A 16887-nucleotide genomic window follows, 5' to 3' on the forward strand; every position below is an offset into this window, starting at 1 on the left:
CCAATGCCAGGCGGTATCCTCAAGGAATTGCACCGCCAAATTCACTTTCTTGTCCTCTGGAAGCTCCATTTGGGAGAAGACTCTCTCCATCCTATCAAGCCACCGCTGAGCCTCTATAGGTGAGGTGGAGGAAGCAAAAGTCTGAGCCCCGTGCCTCCTAGCACGCTCCACAGTATAGTCGGTACGTGAACCGAGAAGCGCTGCGGTAAACTGCCGAAAGAACTGATCAAAAGTATCCGCAAACCTCCTAGGTATCTGCTCATCGTCCTCAACAAGAGGAGTTCCCCTACGTTCTCTGCGATTACGAGCCGTAGAACCTGAAGAAAGAGTATTAAGAAGTTCAAGGACCAGTACAACAAATTATCTACTTTACATGCATAATAACACATTAGCACCGAAGAGCACACGATGGGGATCCGCCGCGGTCGGGCCATCACTCGGGAGATACTAGGCATCATTAGGCATATAAAGTAGTAAAGATACAAAGAAGTCTACAGAACCTAGCAACCTAATGCTCTGACACCAACTGACAGGGCCCGCCCTAGATTTCACCCTGAAATCTGAAGTGGCCCTGCGGGACCCACTTTTAAAGTAAATTTTAAGGAAAATTTCAGAAAAACCTCCCCTAAAAGTAGGCAACCAAAACCTGTAAGAAACCAAATACACTTCTAATAACCCAACTATATCCTCCTGGAGCCACCCTGCTCCCATATTCCAACCAACTCAAACTCAAGGATAGAAATAATAATTCAAAAACCTAAAGTCCAACGAAGCTCCATAATTAAAATACAACAATTCACCAAAGTTAGGTCATGGACCTCAAATACAATTCATTACAAGTCTGGGTCACAATTCCCATAGTAGTCAAAGCAATCTAAAACCAAAATTTATATAAAGTTCAATAGGTTAAACAGGTAACCTACTATATGAGATGACGGATGCAGGTGCGGTCACTATCGCTCACTCCTAATGAGCCGAGCAGCAACGCTGTGAACTGGGCATTTGAAAACGAAGGGCCCAGGGGGAAAAGCATTTAAAACGTTAGCTTGAGTGGACAAAAAAATAAGTAATTGTAAAGAAAAAAAATGGACTTATGCTTTCCCACATTTAACTTTAATTGAAATTCCGATGCATGCAAGATTAGAAAAATAAATATTATTTCCTTAACTTCAAAGAGCGTAAGAAAGGAAATGATCCAGCCCGCTGGCTGAAGTAAATAAATAAATAATATGGGGAAGAGATTTCACTATGCGGGTATAGGAACCCTTAGGCTCTACCCTCGACTACTACCTACACATAGATTGTGTGAGGAGGAGAACTAATAACATCAACTACCACTCAAGTGAGGAGGAGAATCCTCGACTGCCACTCACAAACACAAAGTAAGTGAGGAGGAGACACTAACAGAAAGACCCGAGTATGGTGAGGAAAAACATTCGAAAAATGATGCGGCTAAAATAGCCTCACAATTTAACCCTGCAAAATGTAGTTGTCAGTATAGGATAAGCAGGGATCGTTCAGTCTGGAGATTGTAGGGTACCCCTACACAAAAAGGTCAATTAACAAATAAAAGAATAAAATAGGGGTTTTGAAAGTTGGTTTCTAATCGACTTAAAATAAAAACAAAACAAATAAAATTATCTACAATGATCGACTTCCCTAACCAAGACCAATACCACTTGGAAATTACTAAGTGTAAAAACAGAAAATCCATTTCAACATGCTACAAAAATGTGCCCATCTTAAATGCCTAGATAAGAGCCCAAATGAAAAGCCTCAGCGGATCAATCCATTTATCTGATTCGTTCTAATGTAGGCTTGGATCAGAAAAGTCCTTACCAAGCCTAATACCACTAATTTTCAAAAACACTCAGCGTAATTCTCTTAACTAGTAGTATTATCTAACCCTCGAATCAACTCACACGTGCAAATTAACCATTACACTTAGAATTTAACACGTAATTTCCAGAATTGTTTAACACTTCGAAGCTTTCCTCAGCGGCTTAGCAATACGGTGATGAACTCATCTATGCTATGGTGGTGGAGCGTCCTTGACTCAGCGCCTAAGTGCTTCGTAGATTGATGGATTCATGGTGGTCACGGTCTTGTAGGAGATGGAGGTTTGAGGAGTGAATTGGGCAGTCCTAGAATGGTTTTTGGCCAGGAAGTGATCTTGGCTGGGAAGTTATGCTAATTCTGTTCTGGACGTTCCCTATTTATAGGGGAGCATTGGTTGGCTTTTGTCGATCATACCCTTCATCATTGGACGGATGGGATTGCATCATAATTCCTTTAATTTCCCAACTGAAACATCTCATTTATGGCCTTAACTCCTCTCATAATGGGGCAATTCCTTTAATTTCCAAGCTGAAACATCTTTCTCTTATTTATTTTCCAGTTGAAACATCTTTCTCTTTTATTCCTCAACTGAAAACGTCTTTCTTCTTTATTCTCCAACTGAAAACGTCTTTCTCCTTTATTTCCCTTCTTCATTTCTTGGTCAAATATCTTGATTGCTTTATTTTATGACTCCATCATTGCTGTTTCCAAGAGTTCCACCAGGCAAGGTTTCCTACAACAAGCAGGAGAATATCAGATTTTTCTAGAGAAAATAAAGGGAATTAAAATGTAAAGACCCCAAAAACAGTCAACAGTGAGGAATCCTGATCCAGCTTGGATTTTTCATGAATTTTACTTTTTCCGCCTATTTCACTCCAAACACTCAACAAGACTCTCAAAATGACTTAATGACTCAAAACACTAAACTAAGGGAGAAATAAGGCTAAAATGAGGCACATATTCAATAATATCGGCACACTTTTTTGCTCCTATCAACTACCCCACACTTAGCTTTTGCTAGTCCCTTAGAAAAACAAAAATACAAAACAAAACAAAGACTCGACAAAAAAAGAGTAAATGAGTCTACTTTCCCTAACTATTGTCTCAGAGACTCCAAACTCATGGCTTTAACATTAAACACTTAATCAAAATTGCAGAGATAATTCCATGGTTAATAAACATGTGACACTCATATGACTAAGCAAGATATGGAGAACTTAAGTTATACAGTGAATGATAGCATGTTTTGAACAAGTCCAATCCAAACTCACAAGGCATACTCTCGATTTTTCTCTCAGAAATGGCAATGCTTAAAAGCTTCACACTCAAGTATATGCAAGAGAACAAATTGTAAGGCAACAAACAACTTGCATATTTCATCAATAAAAGCATTTTGTGAAGAATTATTAAAGACCTCAAGAAATGACTAAGTGCACAAATGGACCTAAACCATAAGCTCAACTTTGTACCTGACTCCACTAACCAAAGGCTACCCATCTCAAGGATCAAGTAAACACTTAAAACAGGTTGTAATGGGGCTAAACTAGGGTTTTTGAAATGAAGATTAAGGATACAAAAATCCTAAGGACCTAGCAGAGCATATATGGACCACCTTATGTCACCGTTTTTGTGGGCCAATTATCATTGTTTTGGGCCCAACCTTCACTCTAACGAACATGGAAAAGGACAAAGGCCTAATTTTCAACTTTGAGCCTTCTACAAATTTGAAAGTCAAAAACCACAGTTAAACAATTTCCCAAGAGTGTTCTTTTCAATTTTTCTTCTCTTTTGCCGTTTTTCTTTCTTTTCATTTTTTTTTCATTTTCTTTCATTCATTTTTCACGGCAATTGTTTTTTTTTTCTCTTCTTTTTTCTTGGATTTTCCCCCACTTGTCTTTCATCGTCACCCCTACACACTATGTCATGCTCTACTAAGTCCCTAAGACAAGGGTAGAGATATCCTGTACTAAGCTCATGGTAGGGTAGTGAGGGTGATGAAATGAAGGTTTTAAACGTAGGCTCAAAGGGGTTCATTCTAAGAGTCCCACGACGGGTACAATTGGGGACACATGCTTGTTTGGCTATGGTGGTTACCCTAATGCCTTCTATCCTATCCAGGATCAGGGCATATTATGGCATACAAGTTTTGACAGTCACAATAGCCGAGTTCTAGCATTCTCTAGTCCATTAAAATCTATGGCACATGATCATTGAATTTTCAAAGAATGATGAGGTTTTGCAAATACAGCCACGAAATTCTGGATTTATCATTAAGCACTCGAAAAGAAAGTATTTTAGCTCAACAGCTCACTTAGGGTCAAATGAATCAGACTTAATCCTAGCATGCTTAATGAACCAAGTTACAATCCTATCTCAAATCTTCATACAAGTATCACAACGTCGATTAACCACAGAATTCAATTAAGTCCTATTTTGATTGTGAAAACCGTCAGCCATGAATTCAGAGACATGTTCATCTTAGACGTTAGGGGCATCCTAAGACTCAGACACACAAAAAGACTCTAAAACCAATTTTTTTTTTTTTAAAAGTAAAATAAAGGTGTAAACTAAAATAAACTAAACTAAAATAAAGGTGTAAACCCACCCTACACTTAGAATCTACATTGTCCTCAATGTAGGCAAGAAATATGGTATATAGACCCTAAATATGGGGGGCTACGAAAATAAGAGAAGGGTAAAATAAATAAACAAACAAAGACACAAGTACAATTCAACCTAAGCAAGTGAAGGGATAGAAATTTCAAACTCTCGTTGATGGCTCCTTCACAGCTTCGGTTGAAATGGGTTGCCTCCCATGCAGCGCTTAATATTTATAGTCCTTCATCCTGGACTCTTCTTCTTGTTCACATATGCTCATTCATTGGGTCAAGTGTTAGTAACATATACAAGAGTCGGATACAAATAGTATGCCTTTCCTTAACTTTCTAAGTTACATTTACATTTACATGCATACTTAGGTACTGGAACAGTGGACCTCGTTTGTGCAATGAGACTATAGAACAGCTACCCTCGACAAGGTCATGTTTAATCCAATATACGTTAAGCAGGTCACACATCATTTTTTATTTTTATTTTTTATTTTTATTATAAAATAGTTAATATCTCAATTGATTCCAAGTTGTAAGTCGAGCCCAATAGAAACCACTACTATTGGTGAGATACGATATAGAGATAGTCGCCCAGACATAAGTCTCTTTCCTTTGTTTCAGAAGGCCGAATGGCCAGATTAAGAGGTAAGTGAGAGGGAGGACTTATTTTAGTGATACTACGGAGGCTACTCCCTCATTGAGGTTTAGGCCCCTATCGGCTGCTCCTACATAGTGGTTTAGGCTCATTCTATAGTATCTTTGAGATCCAATTGAACCCATCACCCAGCGTCCCAATCTAAGACACCAATCCGTATGCCCCTTACTCAGCTGGGAAATTAACTTATGTGTTAGACCGTTCTCCAAGTGCTAATAAAGGCCGCCCTCAACCTCGAGAGATCTGAGCAAGGTACTAATGAAGGGTTTAGGCCAATATTAACAAAAGGGCCCTTGTCTACTCATATGATTTTACACACTTACAACAATTAAGTATTTAGCTAAATTCATAACCTAAAAATATTAATCTAAGTGAAACACATACAATTTACAACATGCTAACAAAAACAACCTCTACATATTGTACAACAATTATAAAAGACATGCTTAATTTCGTAACACTCATAAAACTTAAACTAAATCACAATTATATGTTGGCCGAACATAAATAGCAATTTGTCACCATTCCACAAGTGTAGAACAAAACTTTAGCATGCATTCTATATAAACAACAAAATCGATGACACTTTAAGTACAAGAGATTTTAACAATCCCCGGCAATGGCGCCAAAAATTGATGCGGCTAAAATAGCCTCACAATTTAACCCTGCAAAATGTAGTTGTCAGTATAGGATAAGCAGGGATCGTTTAGTCCGGAGATTGTAGGGTACACCTACACAAAAAGGTCAATTAACAAAGAAAAGAATAAAATGGGTGTTTTGAAAGTTGGTTTCTAATCTACTTAAAATAAAAACAAAACAAATAAAATTATCTACAATGATCGACTTCCCTAACCTAGACCAATACCACTTGGAAATTACTAAGTGTAAAAACTGAAAATCCATTTCAACATGCTACAAAAATGTGCCCATCTTAAATGCCTAGATAAGAGCCCAAATGAAAAGCCTCAGCGGATCAATTCATTTATCTGATTCGTTATAATGTAGGCTTGGATCGGAAAAGTCCTTACCAAGCCTAATACCACTAATTTTTGAAAACACTCAGCGTAATTCTCTTAACTAGTAGTATTATCTAACCCTCGAATCAACTTACACGTGCAAATTAACCATTACACATAGAATTTAACACGTAATTTCCAGAATCGTTTAATCATTAAAGCATGATTTTTACCACTCGTTAGAACTAATTACTACTTGTTTAACTCAGCGTCTTAACAAATAACAATTACTCTTGGAAAATTAAGAAAACACACAAGAACTTACACCATTATTCTAGCATGCAAACTTAGGAACCTAACTCTGAAAATTACCTAAACACGTAAAAGGGCACAAGATTGTAACATGCATCATAAAAGAATTCTCGAAATTAACTCAATAATAAACTAAAAATCTCAAAAATATTAATAAAAATATTTTGAAAATTTCATGTCTCCAATTACACAACTCGCAAATCCAAACACACAAAACCGAAACAAAAATTATAAGTAGAGTCATAGTTACACTTTGAAGCTTTCCTCAGCGGCTTAGCAATACGGTGATGAACTCGTCTCTGCTATGGTGGTGGAGCGTCCTTGACTCAGCGCCTAAGAGCTTCGTAGATTGATGGATTCATGGTGGTCACGGTCTTGTAGGAGATGGAGGTTTGACGAGTGAATTGGGCAGTCCTAGAATGGTTTTTGGCTAGGAAGTGATCTTGGCTGGGAAGTGATGCTAATTCTGTTCTGGACGTTCCCTATTTATAGGGGAGCATTGGTTGGCTTTTGTCGATCATACCCTTCATCATTGGACGGATGGGATTGCATCATAATTCCTTTAATTTCCCAACTGAAACATCTCTTTTATGGCCTTAACTCCTCTTATAATGGGGTAATTCCTTTAATTTCCAAGCTGAAACATCTTTCTCTTATTTATTTTCCAGTTGAAACATCTTTCTCTTTTATTCCTCAACTGAAAACGTCTTTCTCCTTTATTCTCCAACTGAAAACGTCTTTCTCCTTTATTTCCCTTCTTCATTTCTTGGTCAAATATCTTGATTGCTTTATTTTATGATTCCATCATTGCTGTTTCCAAGAGTTCCACCAGGCAAGGTTTCCTACAACAAGCAGGAGAATATCAGATTTTTCTAGAGAAAATAAAGGGAATTAAAATGTAAAGACCGCAAAAACAATCAACAGTGAGGAATCCTGATCCAGCTAGGATTTTTGATGAATTTTACTTTTTCCGCCTATTTCACTCCAAACACTCAACAAGACTCTCAAAATGACTTAATGACTCAAAACACTAAACTAAGGGAGAAATAAGGCTAAAATGAGGCATTTATCGTCACACTTTTTTGCTCCTATCAAAAAACAGAAAATCCATAAGGCTTCCCCACATTTCTCACGGGAAGATAAAACAAATATTCCAATGACGTGACCCCGCACGCCAAAATATTCTTAAATTCATAATAATTAAGCGGAAATAAAATAAACATAATTCTCTCGAAGAATCCCATTTCTGAATTTCTCTTAAAATCTCAAGAATTGCTAATCAATTATAATAAAAATTTCCAAAAATTACCTTGGAATAATAACTCAATCAAAATTTCCGATATAAAATATAAGTCTCAAATCGAGCATAAAAATCTCAACTCAAAAGTCCAAGTCACAGGTCAAATACTCAAAACCAAATTAAATGCTCAATAAATAAATTGATAATTTAAACGAATCCTTGCTTAAGAAAATAATCACATGCATTATTTAAAATCAAACGTCCACTCACAGTAATTTGCTAGTCCTGTCGTCGATCGGTATTCTCCTCATATAGAGACTCCTCTCGTCCTGTACAAATAGCACTCGTAAAAATATAATTACAGGACGGGAATTTAAAGTTACGATAATTAGAAATAGAGATTATAAACCCTTCTTTAACCCAACTCCTTCAATCCGCATCGAATTCCAACTAAACTACACCAAACTCACAATTACAGCTTCTACAACTCAAATACCATTTAATTAGCTAAAAATCGAAACCAAAACTCCGCCCTACACTCCACCACGCGCAACCCACAGTGGCCCGGCAACACCACCACATGCCACCAAATTTTACCAACAAACACAACTTAACAGTCCAAATATCTTTCTCAACCGCACCTAAGCCTAATTATATCTGGAATTGCCGGAATCAAAGTAAAAATCCAAAGAACACCAAAATGAACAGTGACAATTTCAATTCTTCGATTCTCCTTCCACACCTCAAATTAGATTGTGAAACTTGGAGAGATTCATCTATGAGGAGTGGGCTTTCTAGAATGCCCGGGTTTGTAGCCAAAGGTGGCCGGAATTGAAAGAAATCGGTGATTGAAGCCGACTGCTGCAAAAAAGTTTGGAGGCTTGATTTGCGAAATTCCGGCCAAATCGTCTTGAATCACCACCGTAGGTGTGTCAAGGAGGAGGAAGAGCATCGCCCATAGCCCGGAGTTCGTCGTTGGGTGGCCGGAAGGAGAAGATTTGCCAGGATTTGAAGGGAGGCCGGAGGGAAGAGGAAAATTCAGGAAAAAAGGAGAGAGAGAGAGAGAGTTATTGACCGGGGGGGGGGGGGTGGATTTCCGAAAATGGAAATCTACCAACAGTAATTTTCCATATTATACATAATACTAAAGTTGGTGGGATGGGGTACTGCTACTAAGCCGAGTAACAGTAGCGGCTCCAGCTGAGCTGATGACTGAAATTACGGTTTTGCCCTTTTTTTTTTTTCATTTTTACAGCCATGCCATTAGCCCGATATAAAAGCCTATGATCAACCTGTGCTTTTTTTTTTTCCTTCTCTTTTCTCTCGCTCTCCTCCGCTTCTAGCTCCGACCATGATTGAAGCAAAGCGTATATTGCTCAACCATGCATTAGAGGATCCTCTTAATCAACCTTTGCTTTTGTTTCTGATAGGTGAGGATTGGTTGGAGAATTTTTTTTCTGCTGGTACCTTTTTCAGTTTATCAATCTTGATGGTTTTCATTATCTAAGAATATTTCAGTTACTTGATTTGTTTTTAGCTGCATCCCTCTGACGATTTCAACAGCCCATGTTCCACTTCCCAAGTCGAGGTGCCCTTTTCTTTTATCTGGGTAGATCTAGGATTCAAAGATTGTGAATTTGGAATTCCCAGTTGGGTTTTGGTTTTGATGTTGTTCCTTTTGTTTGCTTAGGTGCTAAAAATCAATTGGTTTCAAAAGCAATCAAATGGGAACGATGCGGTAAATTTCGCGTCTTTTTTTGTTGGTTTTTGTTTTGGTAGTGTGGAATTTAGTTTGAATGTGATTTCAGTTTGGTGTTGGGTTAATTGGGTTTTCGATTTTGATTGCTTTAGTCTCATCAAGTATTACTGGTGTGTTCTAAATTTAGTTTAAAGGTTGAGAACTTGAGGTTATTGTATTTATGGAACTTGGTTCAACAGGCGATTCATCTTTTTTATTCCATTTTGTTCAAGCTAACCAACTATAATACCCCCAAATCTTCATTAGCATAGTAACACCAAAAGATTAAGACTTTGTGATCCCAATACTTCAATGTTAGAAGTAGAGACTGACTTAATTCTCAACAAACTAATGTTATCTATGACTTAAACAGTGAAGTTACAAAAACTATGAATTAATTCTCAACAAACTGATCGGGAAGTAAGTTTCCCAAATATCTCCTTCCTTCCATTGAGAAAGGTTCATTTCGAATCATAAGAGAAGTAGTGTAATATAATTGGGTGCATTGCGTTTCAAAAGTTTCCAGTATTGGGTTTCTTGATTAAGAATTGAAATTTTAAGATTATTTTTGCCATAGGGCTATCTCCGGTTTTGATAATTATGGATATTATTGTGCTATCTGGGGTTTCAGAATTGTGTGATAGCAATGGTTTCATTGCGGAAACAAATCATCATGGCCAGAGATGGAGTAAGAATTGTGAAACAAATATAATTGCAAGCACTGGCTAATAAGAAGGGGGATTTGGATCAGCTTATGTTTTTTTTTTGTCTAATTGGGTGTAGGTAGACTGAAGTCCTGCTCAATTTTTTTGATGAAAAAATTCTTTCTGGGTTTTGGTATTTGTGGGAATCAGATTTGGATTGTTTATATATATATATATTGTGTAGATACGGCAAGATCACTACCAGTACATGAAGAAGAGAAAAAGGGCTCCTAAGGAAGTTTAGACTTCATGCCAAATCCCAGATCTATGTGGTTTTGGGATTTTGATGTTGTTTTCCTTTTTTATCATTATTTGACCTCCGTTTTGTTAGGACAAGAGTTTTCGTTCCGGTAAACCTGATAAATTTGGATGCAGGAATAATTAGTTTTCAGTACTTAAGGCTACTTGCAGATTCACTAACTCCTCTCTTCCTTTTTCTTTGTGCAGTGGGTTTCAAAAAATTCATACGAGAGACTCTTTTTTCTACGATACCTGGCAGGTACTTAGACTTGCATTCCCTCTGAGTTTTCATCAGCTTTGATCGATGAATGAAGTTTGTCAAAGTTCAGTAATTGATTTTCATTTCATCAAATCATCAATTGGAATTGGATCAGGCTTAGGTTTAGGTTCAATAATCTGAATCGAGTGATGTGTGTTTATATGAGAAGGAATTGATTCAGGTGCATTTTTGTGAGAAACTTCATGATTTTTCAAGAGTGAATGCATGCAGGAGAGAAGACTACCTTGCATAACACAGAGATGTAATTGATTATGGAGAGGCTTTTGTCATGCGTGGTTTGATTAATGTATAAGATATGTTAAATTCTCGATATAGCATACTTACACATAGATTTAGAGATTAATCACAGTTTTAGTAAGTTGAATTTAACTTTCATTTTAAGGATGCAAATGTGTACGGATATACTACATTACCACAATGTGGGATTCTATATTTACCCCTGATTGATATAAAATATGATGAGTTTTGGTTTTTTCTTAAAAACAGTCTATATACCAAAAGTACTTCAAGAAAAGCCGGATAACCCCAAGATTCCAAAAACCTAGGACAATCAGGACATCCCCTATTTTTTTTAAAATTAGTTTGAATGTACTGCTATGTATTGCTAAGGGGACAAAAATATTTTATAACCAATGTAAATAATTATATTTGCAAGTTTGTAACCCTTTAATTTTTTAACTATAGAACCTAGGGCTGGCAAATTGGGCCGAACGGGCCGAACCAACCGGATTTCGAACCGGCCCGAACCGTTATGGGCCGAAATATCGGCTACCGAGAATTCGACTCGACTGAGCCGTACCGAAGCTGCCTCTTTGGCTCTGCTACGGTATGGATATATGCATACCGTCGGTATACCGTACCGACCGTATATACATACATACCGCATATATATACGAAAATTAATAAAACTTAGTAAGAGGTAAGGTTCGAACCTTAGACCTCTTACACAGACCCACTGCCCCCAACCAGTGGAGCACACTCAGCTCTTACTAAAATTTATACAAACTTTATATTTATGTGGTCCTAGCTCTTACTATCGAGTTAAAACAAAAGGCCTTTAATCATTGTTTCTCTTCTTTCGGTATCTTCTTTCTTCCTCCTCCTTTCATCAAATGCAATTACAGAATGCAGAATGCCCTCCTCCTTCTCTCTTCCCTTTATTCTTCTTCTCTCTTCGTCTTCTTTGTTCTGGGACTTGGATTTATCAAGTTAACTGTTGAAATAGCTGACTTCTATGAGGTTTCTTTCTTCGTTTTTTCCTCCTCTCCCTCTTCTTCTACTGCTGGTTTTGGATTTGGAACTATAAAATCCCCAATTCCCAAAATCCAAGAAGTCAAAATCTTCAGTTGTTCCTCCATAGAACACAGATTGGGTCCTGTGAATTTCTAATCTTTACAAAACACCATCGGGTCCATAAATTTTGAATCTTTACATGCAAATCTGGAAGAAAAGGACTGTATCAGATTCTCTTTTTCATCATCCGATTCCAGATTCGGCTCTCCTTCGGTATACTGATCTCGAGCCGAAATTCCGGTATACCGATCCGTCGGTAACTGACGCCGGCGGTTCGGTTTCAGTTGCAATTTTGGGAAACCGACCTCTGATCAGTCGGTAGCCGGTTGATGAAAATCATGCTCGGTATTCAACCGAATCCAGCCCTAATAGAACCCGCAACATCGTGCGGGCCTCCTTTCTAGTATATACTAATTATCATGAACAGTAACTTCCACATTTTAAGCCATAACTTTCACATACGAACTCCGATTCAAGTGTACCACATGTCCACGGACTTGGTTTAAAGTCTCCCACAACTTTCGTGAAGAAAATTTTCTCAAATTGTTAACTCATAAAAAGTCAACTTCTAGCACCCCCCTAAATGGTAGAAACTGAAACCAAGGACGGTAAAACGTATAGTAATTCACTTAGACACAGTAAAAGGGTAAATCGGATATAGGGCGTAACAAATTAAATTCAAATTTTTCTTGATTGTAGGAGTTCATTATGTGCACAATTGGAAGAAGATATTAGTGCAATTCAAAGGAGAGGAATAAGGGATGTATCTAGTCACTATTCAAGGAATATACAATGAGTCATTAAGTGGAAAAGAGATCAGAAAAATCAAGACTTTGTCATGAGAAAATCAAGCAAATTTGGAGGAGAAATCACCTCCAGATGAATGGTCATGATTGCATCACAAGAGAGGAGAATTCCACTATAAATAGCAGTCATTCTCAACACTTAGAGTATCACTTCCTGGCCAAAAACTAATTTCAATTCTCAAATAACCTCCATCACCTACAAGACCGTGACCACCATCCTTCCATCAATCTACGAAGTTCTTAGGCGCTAAGTCAAGGACGCTCCACCACCATAGCAGAAACGAGTTCATCACCTTGTTGCCAAGCCGCTAAGGAAAGCTTCAAAGTATAACTATGACTCCACTTATAATTTTTGTTTCGCTTTTGTGTGTTTGGATATGCGAGTTGTGTAATTGGAGACATGAAATTTTCAGAATATTTTTATTAATATTTTTGAGATTTTCAGTTTATTATTCAGTTAATTTCGAGAATTCTTTTATGATGCATGTTACAATCTTGTGCCCTTTTATGTGTTTAGGTAATTTTCAGAGTTAAATTAATAAGTTTGCATGCTAGAATAACGGTAAGAGTTCTTGTGTGTTTGCTTAATTTGCCAAGAGTAATTGTTATTTGTTAAGACGCTGAGTTAAACAATAGCTATTAGTTCTAAAAATTGGTAAAAACCATGTTTCAATGGTTAAATGATTCTGGAAATTACATGTTAAAGTCTATGTGTAATGGTTAATTTGCACGTGTGAGTTGATTCGAGGGTTAGATAATACTACCAATTAAGAGAATTACGCTAAGTGTTTTCCAAAATTAGTAGTATTGGGTTTGGTAAGGACTTTTTCAATCCAAGCCCACATTAGAATGAATTAGATAAATGGATTGATCCGCTAAGGCTTTTCATTTGGACTCTTATCTAGGCATTTAAGATTGGCACATTTTTGTAGCATGTTGAAATGAATTTTCTGTTTTTACACTTAGTAATTTTCGAGTGGTAGTGGTCTAGGTTAGGGAAGTCGATCATTGTAGATAGTTTTATTTTTTTGTTTTATATTTTTTTTTAAGTAGAATAGAAACCAAATTTCAAAACTCCCCATTTTATTCTTTTATTTGTTAATTGACCTTTTTGTGTAGGTGTACCCTACAATTGTCACGCCCCGAATTTTGAATAACAAATTCAAATCCGAAACATGAATAATAATTAATACAAATAACGTCCTGAATTTTTTCTTAACCAGCGTCTCGCAAACCATAATACAAACCATGTAGCAAACTATCTCTCGAGTCAAATATTACAATACCACCATAAATAAAAGTTACGCTCAAAAGAGTCTATAAAACACACCAAAATAAACCAAGTGCTGATGTCAACCCCGCTGCCCTACTCAACTCGCTCTCCACCTTGATCATCCTGACCTGCAGGATTACCCGCTACACCGTTTGAATAGTGTACCGGGATTGTGACAACACAAAACCCGGTAAGCTTTTTGCAAAGCTTGTGAGTAAATAAGAAATGAACGGTTGATTTATTACATCACAATTCTTTTAATTCAAGTAAAACAATCCAACAATCCGAACACACACAACAACCCCAACAATTTAATCACCAACCCAACTCACGTGGCACAAAGTACTCACAATGCAATAACCTAGTTACCACCATGACCGTACTCCCACAACAGACTAGAGCTCTATCTGAATCGTTACTTGTCACCTTGGCCCAGGTGCAAGCATCCGATATACTTCGGTTAATACTATAACCGTCGAACTTTGGGCATTTCTACCCGCAGAACAAAATACTTCATTTATCACAATGATAACCGTCGAACTTTGGACATTGCTGCCCTCAGAACAAAACACTCTGGTTATTATAACCATCGAACTTTGGACATTTCAGTCCGCTGAACAAAATATAAACAGAATCCGACCCGTTTCACAATATCACGTCTCCACCCAAATCATACTCACAACAGTACTAATTATCAATATAATCATGGCAAATAAATCCTTCATTCAAGTATAAAACGAAATCATCAAAAAAACCACATACTTCAATGTCACACCATTCCGTATAAAATCACGTAAATATATATATACGTAATCATCCACTCAGGAATGACCACTAATACCAACTATAGTTCACACGGAGTAAAAACCAAGAAATTCATTTTTTTATATACTTAAAAACTCATTCCTTAAAACCATTTTTCATGCATAGCAATTAATTATGCAATAAGAAAATTCGGTTCGTAATTGAACCATGTGAGATTTACTCACCTCCAAACTCCCGCTGCGTCTTCTTACAACTCAAAATACGATTCACAATCGTCCGCTAACAAATCTGTCAAACACTTAATCAAAACGATATTTAACTTAATGCACAATTCAAGAAATGCACTTATACGAAGATCCAACTGTCAGATTTACACCCGTGACCACACAGGCCTGATCCTCACGGATCACAAACCGAATGATCAAAATCGTAAAATTCATAACTAAATCATACGATATCCAAAATTTAAGTGTTGCATGTTGAAATGATTGCATCGACATGTAGAACACAAAAATGGGCAGAAACTACCCTTGGGACCCCCGGAGGTGGCCGGAAAAGGCCGCCGGAGTTAGAGGCAGAGCCGCCGCCGACCACCTCCAACGGCATCAGGGCCAGGTTACTCCTCTTCGTTTCATCGATCTGAGAAACTTTCATAACTAGCACGAAGTCAGAAAATGAGTGGAAGTGGTCTAAATTACCTAAAACAGTCCGGTTTGGCCAGAATTCTCCCAGTTTTCCGATAAGCTCCGTTCAACGTGAAATCGATCACTTCAGGTCCAGTCCTTCTTGGTGCTTGTTCAGCAAGTTGAGGCGAGTCTATTGAGCTAAGAATCTCGAGTTTTGGTGGCCGGAGCTGGGAGAACCAAGGGCGGCGACTGGAGGCAATTCCGGCTTCGTCTCTTCCTCTTCTAGGCGTTGTAACTCGAGCTACAGCTCGACCCACACTCGAGCTACAGACGTGTAGAGGGCAGCAAGGCGAGCAGAAACCATGTTGGAATCAAAGCAAGAGGTGGCCAGACGGAGGAGAAATAGGCCGGGGAAGGAGAGGGGGCGACTCGGGCTCGGGGAGAGAGAAAGAGAGGCCGAGTTTCCAGAAATGGAAATCCGGCTATTTTTGGCAACCTTCCAAAAATAGCTAGGGTTTTATCCTTTTATACCCAAAATGGAAACTTTTCCAAAAGCGATAATTTCTTCATACGAACTCCGATTTTTACATTCCGCATATGCACGAACTCGTATCGAAGAGCTCTACAACTTTTGTGAAGGAAGTTTTCCCAAATTCCGTACGTATAAAAAGTCGATTTTCACGACCCCCTAAATAACGTTCGTTTAGAAAATAAAATCATTCGAAACCAAATTCCTCATACAACGTCAAACGACTCAAGCCCACAATTCATAATTCATATAATTAAACAAACATTGAATTACAAAATATTTAACTGAAAATTTCAGGTCTTCACAACAATCCTCGGACAGAACGATCTCTGCTTATCCTATACTGACAACTATATTTTGTAGGGTTAAATTGTGAGGCAATTTTAGCCCCATCACTTGCTTTCAAGATTCAAGATCAACGTCTCAAGCTCTTCATCATTTATTCCATTCACGGTGTAATTCCATCTTATTCCTTGTAACGTATTTTGGTTTTCTTTGTTTGATTTCGTAGGAACCATGAATTCTAGTTAACATATATGCTAAGGGAAAAGTTTAAAGCCCGTCTTTATGATTTGAATAAATTTCAATTTCTATAGTTGTGATTTCTAAGTTGCTTATGTGAGTTTTCTCAATTGATTTTGCATGATTGAAATCTTTTATGTGTTAATCTTGATTGGTTCGAAACTTTTAGGATTTGCATGTAATTGGTACTATATTTAGGTTAACAATTCACCTAATAGTTTATACTAGTTTTATACAAAGTGAGGTGCCAAAGTTGGAAATTAGAGAGACAATTACTTGAGTTGCTGAAGTGCACCATCCACTTATTTATCCACTAAAAATGCTTTAGGCTTGCTAATTCATAAGAAGCAACCAACCATAGCCCCTGTAATCAAAACTCAAATACATTCACCTACGAAGAAGCAATCCAAAATATATGAAGTATAGAATAAAAAGACGTATCTTGCAAAGTGGCAGAATTGCATAATAAATTTGTACCATGCAGAATGGCTTTCTCGGCT

At 37.5% G+C, this 16887-nt stretch overlaps 1 long non-coding RNA gene across 1 annotated transcript; it reads left to right on the top strand.

The window, feature by feature from the left end:
• The first annotated feature begins 8908 nt into the window (after nucleotides 1-8908).
• LOC112167150 lies at nucleotides 8909-12269 on the top strand. The gene is made up of 6 exons (XR_002923610.2): nucleotides 8909-9041; nucleotides 9130-9199; nucleotides 9302-9349; nucleotides 10501-10552; nucleotides 10784-10859; nucleotides 12239-12269. It is a non-coding gene; the product is annotated as an uncharacterized LOC112167150 (long non-coding RNA).
• The last annotated feature ends 4618 nt before the right edge of the window (nucleotides 12270-16887 follow it).

Source organism: Rosa chinensis, chromosome 5 (assembly GCF_002994745.2).
Source record: "Rosa chinensis cultivar Old Blush chromosome 5, RchiOBHm-V2, whole genome shotgun sequence".
NCBI lineage: Eukaryota > Viridiplantae > Streptophyta > Magnoliopsida > Rosales > Rosaceae > Rosa > Rosa chinensis.